This window comes from Capricornis sumatraensis, chromosome 1, assembly GCF_032405125.1.
Source record: "Capricornis sumatraensis isolate serow.1 chromosome 1, serow.2, whole genome shotgun sequence".
Lineage (NCBI taxonomy): Eukaryota > Metazoa > Chordata > Mammalia > Artiodactyla > Bovidae > Capricornis > Capricornis sumatraensis.
In genome coordinates this window covers 42,450,688-42,464,762 of record NC_091069.1, presented here as the reverse complement: position 1 = coordinate 42,464,762, position 14,075 = coordinate 42,450,688, and the positions used below count along the sequence as shown (strand labels likewise).

The following is a 14,075-nucleotide window of genomic DNA, read 5'->3' as shown; positions in this document are numbered from 1 at the left end:
TTGGCCACCTGATGTGAAGAACTGACTCTTTTAAAAAGACCCTTGTGCTGGGCAAGATTGAAGGTGGGAGGAGAAGGGGACAACAGGGGATGAGATAGTTGGATGGCATCACTGACTCAATGGACATGAGTTTGAATAAACTCTAGGAGTTGATGATGGACAGGGGGCCTGGAATGCTGCAGTCCATGGGGTTGCAAAGAGTAGGACACGATGGAGTGACTGAATTGAACTGAACTGAACTGAAATGAGATGGTCACCCAGAATGTAGGAAAGAGAAATAAAAAATTAAGAATATTAAAACAAAGCAGAGAAGAGACATGAAGAATGGATTGGGAAGCTTCACACACATCTAATCTGATTATTAGAAGAGGAAGGAAAGGTAGACAAGAAATATGTCAAGAGATAATAGCTGATAATTTTCAGTACTGAATAAAGACCAGAGTACTCAGATCAAAATATATTCTAGGAATGGAGCTATATAAATAACATTAACTCACATCAAGGCACAGTTTTGTTAAGTGTACAGAACATCAAGAATTTAAAGAAAATTTTAGAAACTACAGTGAAGAGAGGAAATATTAAATTTGAAGGAAGGATAATTAGACTAAAAAGGACATTTCTTATCAGAAAAATTAGGCACCGGAGGACATTTGTTATATTGAAAGTGTTCAGGGAAAATATCTGTCCATCAGCTTAAATATCAGTCAAAGTGATAATAAAACAAGGACATTTTCAGAAATACCAAAGCTAAGAAAATTTGATTCTCACAGAATTTTTAAAGGCTATGTTTTAGTAAGGCAAAAAGTAACCCAGAGGAAAGATATAGGATAGAAGAAACATTGATTAATACAGAACTTGACAAAATATATTGGTAAATTTATTTAACTGTTAAATCAAAATTTTAATTTTGTGTAAGTGTATGTTTAAAATAAGTCAGAGTAGAACACTAGACAACAAATGTCAGGGTTGTTTCAATAGGTAATTCAACAAGCAAACATCTATGTATTTGAGAAGAATAAATTCATTAGAAAATGTCATACTTATATGTGAGCTTGGAATAAAAATCTAATGAAACAAAATTAATATTCAGTTGTTAGAAACCTAAAGTAAAGCTATACAAATTGTCACAAATAGATGGGAAAAAGTATATACGCAAATACTAGCAAAAGAAATACTGTCTAGAAATATTAATAAAAAGTAAAATTTGAGAAACAGCAATAGGTGTAATCATAAACACTGCATGATAATAAAAGGAACAATCCACCAAGAAGTCATCATAAATATGACCTTGTGTTACCTAACAGAGAACATATGAAGCAAAATTTAGCAGACCTATGAGATAAATTTGATAAATCTGACATCTTGTAGGAAATGTTTACACTTTTTATTATACATTTATCTCTTGAGTATGTAATATTAACATGAATATAGAAAGGAATTTTGTTTATGTCCAACAGAGAACATGCATTGTTTTCAAGTACATATCAAGTATGTACAAAAATTGATTTCTAAGGAAACCTTCAACAAATTTCAAGGAGTTAATATGATGTAAATCATGTTTTCTGACAAAATTAAATTAGAAGTTACATATAGTAAATATAGTAACAAACTCCTTAACATCTCCTGTTTCAGAGCAGCGATTATAATCGCAGCAATAATGTATAAGAAGGACAAGGAAAGTACTATATGTGACATTTGTAGGCCATAGTAATATTTGTATATAGATAAATTTAGAGCTTTCAATATGTGAGCCATCAAGGAGTGTTGAAATATGTAAGATAAAGTGATCAACTCTAAAAGCTCAATAAAGAACAAGAGTAAACTTAAAAAAAAAAGAATAAGAGTGAAGGTAAAGAAAGTAGAGTTAGTGATATAATAAAGGTACGAGCAAATTGATGTAATTGGAAATAAGTGAAAAGTGAAAGTGAAAGTGAAGTCGCTCAGTCATGTCTGACTCTTTGTGACCCCTTGGACTGTAGCCCGCCAGGCTCCTCCCTCCATGGGATTCTCCAGGTAAGAGTACTGGAGTGGGTTGTCATTTCCTTCTCCAGGGGATCTTCCCGACCCAGGAATTGAACCCGGGTCTCCTGCATTCCAGGCAGATGCTTTAACCTCTGAGCCACCAGGGAAGTCCTAATTGGAAATAAGAGATCATTATTCAGAGGGAAGACTAAGCTCAGTGGTACCCGCAAACCTTTGTCAAACTTTTGGGGAAAAAAAAAGATTAAAAATCGTAAGATAGTTAACAGATTATTACTGTGGATGTAGTAAACATTTAAAGTAAGAGACTACTGTGAATAACATATTATGGTAGTAAATTATAGACTTAGAAAAATGAGTAATTTCTTAGAAAAATGTAAATGAAAAAAATAAACCCCATAGACCATTATCACAAATATCTCTTCTTAACTGGTACAAGGCCCAGATAGTGTCAGAGGTGAGTTTTTGCATAACTCTGAAGACTGGATAATCTTTTTTATCTTATATGAATATTTCAGAGGAAAATAAAAGAGGAAATGCTACTGAATGCATTTGGAGCTCATTGTTAGCCAAAAGGACAAAGGCATAACAAGAAAAGAAAATTGTAGAACATAGACTATTTTTTAAAAAATAATATAGAAACTTTTTTTTCAAATTTAACAATCTTTAAAAAGGATTGTTCATTGTAACTAAGTAAGGTTTATCTTTGGTTTGAAAATAATCATCAGAGAATCTATTAATGTAACATTTTCTCTTATCAGATAAAAAGAGAAATGCCATCTAGTCTGTTCCATAGATACAGATGACAGAGGACGAGATGGTTGGATGGCATCATCAACTCAATTGACATGAGTCTGAGCAAGCTTCAGGAGATGGTGAAGAACAGGAAGCCTGGTGTGCTGCAGTCCATGGGGTAGCAAAGAGTCAGACATGACTGCGTGACTGAGCAACAGTGATACAGAATTATTCAGTTAATTCAATATTCATTTATGATAATTCTAAGAAAATTAGGAAAAGAGAGAATCCTCCTTAACCTCATAAGGCCTATCTTTAAACTCTCACAGTAAACTTAATATCAATGGTAAAACATTAGAAATATCTCCATCAGAGTCAGGAGCAAGGCAGTGACGTCTGGTTTCTTTTCTGATAACCTTGGAGTCATAGCCAATGCAATAAAACAAGAAAAAAAAAGCTGAAAAAGAAGAAACAAAACTGTAATTTCCAGGCATGTAATTGCATAGATTGAAAATTCAAGACAATATACAGACAATTTTTAGAAATAATGTTAAAGTTGTTGAGTCACAGATCAATACACAAAATCAAAAGTGTTCCCAAATTCCATCCTTTCTTAAGCTTTCATCAAGCAAAGATACATATTTTAAACAAATATGTTTAAAAGATTCTTTTAATATATTGTAGAAGCAATGCAAGTGCTGTAAACCTAAAGAAGTCTTTGAGTCAGTCCTGGAGTAAAGGGCAAAAGTCAAACTGTCAGAAGTGTTTTATTGTAGAAGTTGTCAAATAGTACCAATTACAGAGTATAATAACAAAAAGCTCCTAGCCACAAAAGCAACAACATCAGTGAATTAAGAATAAATGTAAGTATATACGAATAAACAAAAATGGCTTTTAAGAAGGACTTTACCAGACATTATTAAAAGACTTGAATAAATATAGAATTATACTATGTTCCAAAGTGGGAAGGTTTAATAAAGATCTTAACTTATTCTGAATGTATAAATTGAAAGCTATTATAATAAAAATTCTGTCAGGATTTTTGATAGAACTTGATAATGTGCTCCTACATCTGTTAAAGATGATTTTAAAAAAGAGAAGAATGTGAAGTGTTGATGGTAACGGTTCAGTCACTAAGTTGTGTCTGACTCTTGTGATCCCAGGGACTGTAGCCCTCCATGCTCCTCTGTCTGTGGGATTTCCCAGGCAAGAATACTGGAGTGGGTTGCCATTTCCTTCTCTGGGGAGTCTTTCCAACCCAGGGATCGAATCTGCATCTCCTGCATTGTACTCTTGCACTGCAGGCGGATGCTTTATCTCTGAGCTACCAGGGAAGCCCTCAAGTAGAGACACTTGGCCTACCAAATATCATGCATTATTATAAGCTATAGCAATAAGTCAGTATGATATTGGTATTGGGACAAATTGATCAATAGAATAGAATAGAGAACTCAGAACAGATTGACACATAGATAGCTACTTGGCATTTGACGGAAGTCATATTTCAAGTCACTGAGGAAATATTCAGATAATGATGCCTGGGGCAAGTGGTTTTCTGCATTGTAAAAAGTAAAATCTTTTATTCTATACACAAAAAAGTGAAAATCTCAAAAATTTTGAAAGAAAGTATTTGACAATATCTTTGTGGCTTTGAGGTTTAGAGGTGTCTCCTAAGGTGGACACAAAAAGCACGATTTAACATGTATATAATGTATTATATGTGGACATACACACACATACATGTATATACCTATGTGTACATGTGTGTATACTTCTGAACAACAGTGAATGAATTGAAAAGATAAGCTTCAGACTGGAGGAAGGTATTTGCAATGCAGAAAGCTGATGAAGAATTTGCATCCTTTGAAAGAAAGAGAGGCAGAAGACTATGACAGCCTGCAACAGATTCCTGGGCCTGAATCTTGGCTCCTACACTTACTAACTGTATATGACATTATGCAAATTATTTAACCTCTTTTGACTTCAATTTTTTTTATTCTTAAATATAATAATCTTACCTACCTGACAAGTTGTGGGGTTATTGTGAAGATTTAATCAGTTAATATGTGTAAAACCCTAAGACTAATGTCTTACGTTTAGTAAGCACTCCCCAAATGTTACTTATTATTACTAATATTCAGGATATATAAAATTACTCTAAGTCAGTGAGACGAACAGTCTAATAGAAAAGCCAGCAATGAATATGAAATAACAGTAGAAGAATTCTGTATGGCAAATACATATTATATGTAAATAGGGCTTTTTATATAGCTATATAAAAAGTATATAAAAAGATGTATAAGTTTATACCCATCAGATTGACAAAAATCCAGAAGTCTGACATTGCAGGTGTGTGAAACCATGTGAACTCTCATACACTGTTGGTGTGAGTGTAATGTTCAAAACTGCTGTCACCCTCTGAGAGAACAATTTGATGATATTTAGTTATTCTGAAAATACCCAGAGCTTCCATTGCATCGAATGCATTATAGGAAACCCCTTGAAAATGTGTACAAGGACATGTGGATAAGAACAGTTACTGAAGTCTTGCTGGTAACAGTGAAGAATTGGAAGCAACTTAAGTATCCACTAAGATGGGAATAGATAAATACATTGTTGTGTATTCATATAAAAAATGAAATACAGAATTCTTCACTTAAGTATTGCTACATTTATCTCATGATAAGTCTCAGTATTTAAAGATGGGTTTAATGGCTCAGATGGTAAAGAATTTGCTTTCAATGCAGGGGACCTGGGTTTGATCCTTGGGTTGGGAAGATCCCCTGGAGAAGGAAATGGCAACCCACTCCAGTGTTCTTCTCTTGAGAATTCCATGAACAGAGGGGCCTGGTGGGCTACAATCCATGGGGTTGCAACGAGTCAGACATGACTGAGTGACTAACTTTTTTTCTTCTTTCTTTAAAAAAAAACAAATTAAAGATAACATACATTTTAGATACTATTTGTGTAAAATTTTTAAACATGCAAAACAATATTATACGTTATTTATGGATACATTCATAAGTAGTAAGAGTAAAACAAGCTTATGAGAATGATAAACACCAAGTTCAAGAAACTGGCTTTCTCTGAGATGAGCAAGAAAGGACTGGATTGGGATATGAGTGAACTGAACACAGGCAATTTGAAGTGTATCTGTAATTTTTTACTTTTTTGCATTTATATGAAAAAATCTGAAACAAATATGGCAAAGTGTAAGCATTTATTCAAGTTGAGGGATGCTGTTGCTGCTGCTGCTGCGTCGCTTCAGTTGTGTCCGACTCTGTGTGATCCCATAGATGGAAGCGCACCAGGCCCTCCCGTCCCTGGGATTCTCCAGGCAAGAATACTGGAGTGGGTTGCCATTTCCTTCTCCAATGCAGGAAAGTGAAAAGAGAAAGTGAAGTCGCTCAGTCGTGTCTGACTCTTAGCGACCCTATGGACTGCAGCCTGCCAGGCTCCTCCATCCATGGGATTTTCCAGGCAAGAGTACTGGAGTGGGGTGCCATCGCCTTCTCCGAAGTTGAGGGATGAGAGCTATGCTATTGTTCTCTGAGTTTTCCTGTGTGTTTAAAATATTTCATAAGGTAAAAAAAGAAAAAAAATTGAGATTCACACAAATATGTATATATACATGCCCATTTATTTTTGAAGATCCTCTATTTTAAAATTTATAGCATACTTTCAACCCTGGGATTTCTTTGAATGATGCTCAAGCTAAAGCTCCAGTACTTTGGCCACCTGATGCGAAGAATTGGCTCATTGGAAAAGACTGTGATGCTGGGAGGGATTGGGGGCAGGAGGAGAAGGGGACGACCGAGGATGAGATGGCTGGATGGCATCACGGACTCGATGGACGTGAGTCTGAGTGAACTCCGGGAGATGGTGATGGACAGGGAGGCCTGGCGTGCTGTGATTCATGGGGTCGCAAAGAGTCGGACATGACTGAGCAACTGAACTGAACTGAACTAATGTCTAAATGACACAAACAGGTATGTTAAGAGTTTAGTTCTCTACACTAACAGTATGTTCAGCTCATATGTGACTTTACATGACATAGAATGAAGTTAACAACTGACTGTTAAAGCATTTTTCCTTACTTTGAGTCATTAATTTTTTAAGTATAATTAGTGAATCTTACTACTCATGTTGATCACAAACTGAAAGAAAATATATATGTTTCAATGAAACTAAGCCAGCCATGTGTCCTTTTGTTGCCTCTCAAGGAGGTAACTTGAACAAAGTATTATAAACTCACGTGCAGTATTTAGTATTTGCAAGTTGATATATGGGAAAAGAATTATGAAGCGAGCGGGAGTAAGAGAGAAGGGGCTCGGGAGCCTGGGAGTGAAAGGGTAATGGCACTGCGCAGTGACAGGAACACTGTGCTGAGTCCAGTCCCATCTCGCTCTTCCCACTGTGTCCCACCAATGGAGGATTCCCTCGAAGCTGTTAACTTCTGTGATTTCACTAACACAGCACGTGCTCTTTTTCTGTGCCGTTTTCAAAAGGAGACATGCTGCTGCTGCTAAATCACTTCAGTTGTGTCCGACTCTGTGCAACCCCATAGACGGCAGCCCACCAGGCTCCCCTGTCCCTGGGACTCTCCAGGCAAGAACAATGGAGTGGGTTGCCATTTCCTTCTCCAATGCATGAAAGCGAAAAGTGAAAGGGAAGTCGGTTGTGTCTGACTCTTCACGACCCCATGGACTGCAGCCTACCAGGCTCCTCCATCCATGGGATTTTCCAGGGAAGAATACTGGAGTGGGGTGCCATTGCCTTCTCCAAAAGGAGACATAGTTTAGTACAATTATATGCCCACCTCTACAGGCTGATCTCTAGGACTGTGTTGAATATTCAGTGTGTTTACCTTTCTGCTCAAGCTGTTCCTCACTTCAGTCTGCTGTTCAGTGTGTGCTTGATACAGGATGTGTATGATTCATTAAACTAAAGGCACATGTGTTTTGCCCTTTGGTGACCTTGGTGTTCTCATAATTCTCCATTTTCCTGTGGGGTGGATGAGCATTGGTGTGACCTAAAAAAAAATGGCTGCCAAGTGCACCTGCATTAGCTCTCTAACTGGGTTCTTGGTGAGTGAGGATGTAAATTATGTGCATTTTTGAGAACTTAGTTCTATAAATAGACCTCAACCTATCTTACAACCAAAGGTATTTTAGGATAAGTGAAATACATCTCTGAAATTGTTAAAGAGGCTCCCCTTCTATAATGAAACTAAAAATAAAACTCATCTAACCTCATATTAGGGTTACATTAGAAATGGGATGACATGCCTAAAATTATATATATATATATATATGTATGTATAGAAAGAGAGAGATATATTGGTGATGGTGATGATGACCCTTTTGTTCTGAGCTATTAGAAGTGAGTTAGAATATAATGTAATTAAAATAACAGAATTCTGGGAAAGGGTGGAATGAGAAATTAAAAGCTGTGATACGGTTTTACGTTCTTATGGAAATCCATTGATCATAATTAGCACATAAGCTAAATCAGAATGAATGGGTAGGTTCTAAAGTATAGGCGTAATAATGGAGGTTATGGATAATGTCTTTTCTTTTTGTTTAATGGATCTATGATTGGTTCTCAAATGCCGTTCAACTGGTAATGGAAAAGGGTTTCTCTTAAAAGCCCTTCTTCTGGGCTTGCATAACACCAGGGCATTACGGCTTTCTTCACGCACGATGCAGACACAAAGTATGTGCTGTCAGCTTCTAGCTGTGCTGGAAGAGACAGCTCTGAGGTGAAGGGCAGAGGTCAAACAGTCAGAAGTGGCCACATATTGCCGAGATCATCAAACAGGCATGCCATCAGTGGACTCAGAATGTTAGAAATTAATCAGCTCGACTCTCTGTGTTTAGCTAGGCTGATTATATAGGTCCTGGAATGTGAACATGTGGTGACAGACCTGAGAAACTAAAGTAATCGGAGGCCAATCCCAGCAAAGGCCAAGGAGACAGATCAATTTGCAATATTCTTTTCTGCACCCATGCAACAAAGCAGAAACATGAAAGCAGAACATTAAGGGATGTTCCCTATGAACTGGACAAATCAATAAACATCAGTGGTAAAGAAAAAAAGTTGCTCATTCTCTTGAGTACCCCAAGGGCATTTCCATCTTGGGAAGTGATGAGTAGCGGTGGCCTCTGTCATGTTCCCTTCACCTACATGGTATCATCTTCTGCTTGCTCAAGGTGAACATTGCTAAGCATCAGCTGAAAGAGGGTGCAGGGGGAAGTGTTTAAGGAAGTGACTGCCTCTTGTTGGAGATGTGCTGTGCTGGCTGGAAGGCAGTTGGATGACTGAATCTGTGGCCTCAGGGGGAACATTGAAGGCAGGGTTCAAACAGTAAGATGGTGGGTTCCCCTCTTCCTCAGACATTCTGAAAGTACCAAGTGAGTGTTTTCTCCTGTCAGAGTTGATGGGCTACATAATATTGAGGGTCCTCTTTATTTTCTTGGACTTGAGTCAGTGATGGAGAGCTGGAAAAATAGCAGACCAAGGATATGCATGAGGTGATTTAGAGATAGAAGAATATGCCTAAGTCTAACAAAGGCTACTAATGACGTGATATCAGTCTTGATGTCATATAACAGAAACGCAGATTTCAACATGAGCATGTGCAAGTGTGTGCATGCGTGTGTGTGAGAGTGTGTACATGCATGTGTGTGTGTGGATGAGAAAAAATAGGACAAGCAAGAAAGGGACTGTCAGGGTAAGCACTTTCTGAAACTTATGAGACTGTCAGACCAATTCTTTTCTCTTCTAAATCATTTTCCATAAAACAAGGAGATGATTATCTGACTGCTAGAGGAAAGCGGGGGTATTATATTTCATTTGGGGGGAAATGTAGATTTATGGCAGATGGAATTTTTTTTAAACCAACAACCCAACAATGGCAGAGTTCATAGAGGGAGTTAAAGTGCTTGCCTATATTTTGTGTTTTAAGCTGATGGAATTTACACACGTTTGTAGTGGTTTCAAGGGCTGCGCCATTGGAGGGTCTCTTGTTCAAGGAGTACAAGGAAGTGGAAAGAAACCATCTTGTACCTGTTTAACAAAGGCAGTGCTTTTCCAACAATTTGCCCAAGATATTCTACAATTAGAGACATCTGCTCACTGGGAAAATGACTGAAGTGTATTTTGCAAAGAAAGAAGAGGTTCATTTATTGACTAGTAGTAACAGGGCATCTATTCAGTGTCAGACAGTGTACCAAGCACTTGGAATGAAATAGTGCAGCCACAGGTCCCGCCTGCAGGAACCTCACATCGAGTGGTGAATGGGGATAAGTCACTCCATTGTAAAGTGAAATGTATTTACCAATGGAGGCCCACGCCAGATGCCATAAGAGCCCAGCGAAGGAAGGGGTAAGCTCTCTCGGGTGGTCAGAGGGAGTGAGTCACAAATGCGAAATCACCACGGCAGTGGGACAGTTCTGGAGAATGGGACGAGCAAGCAGGCCTGGAAATATGTGCATTTGAGGATCTGTGAGTGGTTTGGATAGACAAGGTTGTGGGTGCACCTTGATGAGGTGTGGAGTGTAGAGAGTGCATGAGGCCTGTGGCAAGGGAGGGCAGAGTCCAGCATTAGGCAGCTTGAATTGTGATAGACGTGGAAATGTGCCACAGTTACATTGGTTACTAGATGAAAATAAAAGTTCTGTTAAGTCGTTCAGTCGTGTCTGACTCTTTGCGACCCCGTGGAATGCAGCACCCAGGCATCCCTGTCCATCACCACCTCTCAGAGTCTGCTCAAACTCATGTTCCATCGAGTTGGTGATGCCATCTAACCATCTCATCCTCTGTCGACCCCTTCTCCTCCTGCCTTCAGTCTTGTCCAGCATCAGGGTCTTTTCCAGTGAGTCAGTTCTTCACATCAGATGGCCAGAGTATTGGAGTTTCAGCTTCAATGTCAGTCCTTCCAGTGAATATTCAGGACTGATTTCCTTTAGGATGGACTGGTTGGATCTCCTTACAGTCCAAGGGACTCTCAAGAGTCTTCTCTAACACCATAGTTCAAAAGCATCAATTCTTTGGTGCTCAGCTTTCTTTGTAGTCCAACTCTCACATCCATACATAACTACTCGAAAAACCATAGCTTTGACTAGATGGACCTTTGTTGGCAAAGTAATGTCTCTACTTTTTAATATGCTGTCTAGGTTGGTCATAGCTTTTCTTCTAAGGAGCGAGTGTCTTTTAATTTCATGGCTGTAGTCACCATCTGCAGTGATTTTGGAGCCCAAGAAAATAAAGTCTCTCACTGTTTCCGTTGTTTCCACATCTATTTACCGTGAAGTGATGGGACAAGATTCCATGATATTAGTTTTCTGAATGTTGAGTTTTAAGCCAGCTTTTTCACTCTCCTGTTTCACTTTCATCAAGAGGCTCTTTAGTTCTTCTTTGCTTTCTTCCATAAGGGTAATATCATCTGCATATCTGAGGTTACTGATATTTCTCCTGGCAATCTTGATTCCAGCTTATGCTTCATCCCAGCATTTCACATGACAAAAAATACCATTCAATAAAACTTTCATCCACAAGATGAGAATCCTACAAATTTGACATCTTCCCTGGGTTAGTATCCCTTGTTCCTTCAACAGTCCCTTGTATTGAAATGGAGGTGTTTCAGACCTCTCATTGTCTTGGTCAGTTTTCTATGGAGTTTAATCTGGTTTATCAGATATCTAGTCAAGGCTGACACAGAGAGATGGAACATTCCCAAAGTGTAGTCTGATTGATTGTCAGGGAATGTAAGGAACAGATTCTTCCCAAGTCGCTTTATTAGCACACTCTGAATTTCTTCTGTTAACAACCATATAACACTGTTTGCTGACCTAAAATCTTCAGGAATGAAAGCTTCCAGGTCTTTTTCACGTCAGTGACAGGAAGTCACCTGTCTGGTTTTTTATTTTTTATTTTTTAATAAAACTGTTGCTTTGAGCTTCAATAAGAGCTTAATCCTCAAAAAGCCTTAACAAATGAATTTTTCATTCTGAATCCTGATGTATCCAATGAAAATATGATAAGCCATATGGCATTTTTAAGGGTTTTATAATTAAAATTACTATGAACAAAGCATTCCTATGAACAAAGCATTCCTATGAACGAAGCATTACTCTGAACAAACTAGTGGAGGTGATAGAATTTCAGCTGAGGTATTTCAAATCCTAAAGATGATGCTGTTAAAGTGCTACACTCAATATGCCAGCAAATTTGGAAAACTCAGCAGTGGTTACAGGACTGGAAAAGGTCAGTTTTTGTTCCAGTCCCAAAGAAGGGCAATGCCAAAGAATGCCAAACTACCACACAATTGCTCTCATTTCACATGCTAGCGATGTAATGCTCAAAGTCCTCCAAGCTAGGCTTCAGCAGTATGTGAACTGAGAACTTCCAGATGTACAAGCTGGATTTAGAAAGGCAGAGAAACCAGAGATCGATATGCCAACATCCGTTGGTTCACAGAAAAAGCAAGAGAATTCCAGAAAAACATATGCTTCTGAACTGTGTGGATCACAACAAACTTTAGAAAATTCTTAAAGAAATGGGAATACCAGACCACCTTACCTGCCTCCCGAGAAACTTGTATGAAGTTCAAAAAAGCAACAGTTAGAACCAAACACGGAACAAAGGACTGGTTCAAAATTGGTACCTCAAGGCTATATATTGTCACCCTATTCATTTAACTTTGTATGCAGAGCTTGTATGTGCATGCTCAGTCGCTTTAGTCATGTCTGACTCTTTGCGACCTTATGGACTGTAGCCTGCCAGGCTCTTCTCTCCAGGGGATCTTCCCACCCCAGAGATGGAACCCAGGTCTCCACATTGCAGGCAGATTCTTTTCCTCTGAGCCACCAGGGAAACAGAGTACATCATGCAAAATGCCAGGCTGGTTTAATACCAAACTGGATTCAAGATTGCCAGGAGAAATATCAATAATCTCAGATATGCAGATGACACCACCCTTATGGCAGAAAGCAAAGAGGAACTAAAGAACCACTTGATGAGAGTGAAAGAGGAGCGTGAAAAAGCTGGCTTAAAACTCAACATTTAGAAAACTAAAATCATGACATCTGGTCCCATCACTTCATGGCAAGTAGATGGGGGAAAATGGAGACAGTGACAGACTTTATTTTCTTGGACTCCAAAATCACTGCAGATGTTGACGGTAGACATGGAATTAAAAGACGTTTGCTCCCTGGACGAAAAGCTATGAGAAATCTAGACAGTGCATTATAAAGCAGAGATATCACTTTGCTAACAAATGTCCATAGAGTCAAAGCTATCTATGATTTTTCCAGTTGTTATGTATGGATATGAGAATTGGACCATAAAGAAGGAGGAGTACTGAAGAATTTTAGCTTTCAAAGTGGGGTCCTAGAGAAGACTCTTGAGAGTCCCTTGGACAGCAAGGAGATCAAATCAATCAATCCTGAAGAAAATCAACATGAATATTCATTGGAAAGACTGATGTTGAAGCTGAAGCTCCAAAACTTTGGCCACCTATGTGAAGAGCTGACTCATTGGAAAAGACCCTGATGCTGGGAAAGATGGAGGGCAGGAGGAGAAGAGAGTGACAGAGGATGAGATGGTTGGATGGCATCATTGGCTCAGTGGACATGAGTTTGAGGAAATTCTGGGAGACAGTGAAAGATAAGGAAGCCTGGTGTGCTGCAGTCCATGAGGTTGCAGAGGTTGGATAAGACGGAATGACTGAACAACTAACAACATAATTAAAATACTTTTATTTTAACAAAATTGGAAATAAAAATGTCAAAAGTTAAAAAACCCACATAATTTTCCTAACATACTATCATAATGTTCTCCTTATTTTTTCTTATTTCATATGCAGGAAAAAACTATACGACTTTGTGTCATACAATAGACAAGTACAATGTTGGTGGTATAGTGTGAGCGTAGTTGCCTTCCATGAAACAAAATTTTGTAGACTGGTTGTAAAATAACACTTTTAAGTATTTTTCAGATTGCTACAGTCCTCAAAATGAAAATGTGGAGCAGTTGCATAGGATTTTGTCTTGTGGTTATGCCATAATCTACTATACATTATTCTGTTGTTTGACAATCAGGCTTTCCCCTGTATTTAACCATTATAAAAATGCTGCAACAATGATATTTTTGCATATTTTTTATAATTTTCTCTTTTGAATTATTTTCACAAGGTAAATCCCTAGTATAAATTGTAGGGGTCAAATTACTAGGTCAACAATAAGCAGCCTTTTTATGTTGAAATGCAGTTCCCTTTAAAACCCAGGGCCACTTCTACCAGAAATGTGACAGATCATCCAGATCTTCAGCTTCATTTGTGATGGCAGAGCCAAGACAAC

The 14,075-nt window shown here is 38.2% G+C and overlaps 1 non-coding gene across 1 annotated transcript; it reads right to left on the bottom strand.

Annotated features, from left to right (window-relative positions):
- Positions 1–2,057: 2,057 nt before the first annotated feature.
- TRNAS-GGA (transfer RNA serine (anticodon GGA)) lies at positions 2,058–2,129 on the bottom strand. The gene has a single exon. It is a non-coding gene; the product is annotated as a tRNA-Ser (tRNA).
- Between the last annotated feature and the right edge of the window lie 11,946 nt (positions 2,130–14,075).